The sequence below is a fragment of the Chrysochloris asiatica genome, unplaced genomic scaffold (assembly GCF_000296735.1).
Source record: "Chrysochloris asiatica unplaced genomic scaffold, ChrAsi1.0 scaffold00013, whole genome shotgun sequence".
In the NCBI taxonomy this organism is placed as follows: Eukaryota; Metazoa; Chordata; class Mammalia; order Afrosoricida; family Chrysochloridae; genus Chrysochloris; species Chrysochloris asiatica.
The window spans coordinates 11108462-11110400 of NW_006408531.1; positions in this window are offsets into that span (position 1 = coordinate 11108462).

A 1939-nucleotide genomic window follows, 5' to 3' on the forward strand; every position below is an offset into this window, starting at 1 on the left:
CCATTGATGCTGCCACTTTGCCAATCCATCTTGCAGGGAGTCTTTCTCTTTTTCTCTGACCCTCCACCTTACCAAACATGATATCCTTCTCCAGCACCTGGTCCCTCCTAACAATATGTCCGAAATATAAGCTACAAAGTTTGGCCATCCTGGCCTCCAACGAGCGCTCTGGCTGCACTTACTTCAAAATGGATCTATTGGTTCTTTTGGCAACCCATGGCACTTTCAGTATTCTCCTCCAACACCATAATTCAAAAGCATCAATTCTTCTATGGTCATTCTTATTCATTGTCCAGCTTTTGAATGCATATAAAGTTATTGAAAATACCCTGGCTTGGGTCAGGCGCACCTTAGTTCTCAAGCTGACATCTCTGCTCTTCAACACTTTAAAAAGGTCTTGTTCAACAGATTTGCCTAATGCAATACGTCATTTGATTTTTTGACTGCTGCTTCCATGAGTGTCGATAGTTGATCCAAGACGAATAAAGTCCTTGACAATTTCTATCTTTTCTCCATTGTTAAGAATGTTGTTTATTGGTCCAGTGGTGAGGATTTTTGTTTTCTTGACATTGAGATGTAATCCATACCGAAGGCTGAGCTCTTTGATCTTCATCAATAACTGTTTTAAATGCCCATGGCTTCAGTAAGCAGGTTGTCCTATCTGTGTATTGCAGGTAAATGAGTCTTCCTCCAATCCTGATGCCACGTTTTTCTATGTATAATCCAGCTTCTCGGATTATTTGCTCAGCATATAGGTTGAATAAGTATGGTGAAAGAATACTGTCACACACCTTCCTTAATTTTAAACCATTCATTGTTTCCATGTTCTGTTTGAACAACTGCCTCTTGGTCTCTGTACAGATTGCTCATGACCACAATTAAGTGTTCTGGAATACTCATACTTCACAGTGTTGTCCATAGCTTGTCATGATCCACAAATTGAAAGCTTTTGCATAGTCAATAAAGCATAGGTAAACATCTTTCTGATATACTCTGCTTTCAACCAAGATCCATCAGACATCAGCAATGATATCCCTCATTCCACAGCCTCTTCTGAATCTGGCTTGAACCTCTGGAAGTTCTCTGTCAATGTATGCTTGCAGCCGTTTCTGTGTTACCTTGAGTAAAACTTTACTCGCATTGGATATCAAAGAGATTGTCCAATGTTTTCCGCATTTTATTGGGTCACCTATCTTTGGAATGGGCACAAATATCTATCTCTTCCAATCAGTTGGCCAGATAGTTGTCTTCCAAATTTCTTAGCATAGATGAGTGAGTACCTCCTGTGCTGCCTCACTTTCTTGAAAGATTTCAATTTTTATTTCATCAATTCCTGGTGCCTTGTTCTTTGCTAATTCCTTCAATACCTTGGACTTCCTCCTTCTGTATCACTGGCTCTTGATCATATGCTACCTCTTAAAATGGTTGAACATCAACCATGTCCTTTTGTACAATGACTCTGTGTATTCCTTCCATCTTAGTTTGATGCTTTCTGCATTATTCAATAATTTGCCCAGAAACCAAAGTCAAGGCTTGATTTTTTTCTTCAGTTCCCCTAGCTTGAGAAATGCTGAGTGTGTTCGTCCCTTTTGGTTTTCTGACTCCAGATCTTTGCACATTTTGTTGTAATATTTGACTTTATCTTCTTGAGCTGACCTTTGAAATTTTCTGTTCAGCTCTTGGACATCCTCTTTTCTTCCATTTGCTTTAGCATCTCTACACTGGAGAGCAAGTTTCTGTGTCTCTTCTGACATACATTTTGACCTTTTCCTTCTTTCTTGTCTTCTCAATGACTTTTTGCTTTCTTCAAGTATGATGTTCTTGATGTCATCCCATAGCTCTTCTGGTCTTCGGTCTTTAGTGTTTAATGTATCAAATCTGTTCTTCAGATGATCTCTAAATTCAGGTGGGATATATTCAAGGTCATATTTTGACTCTC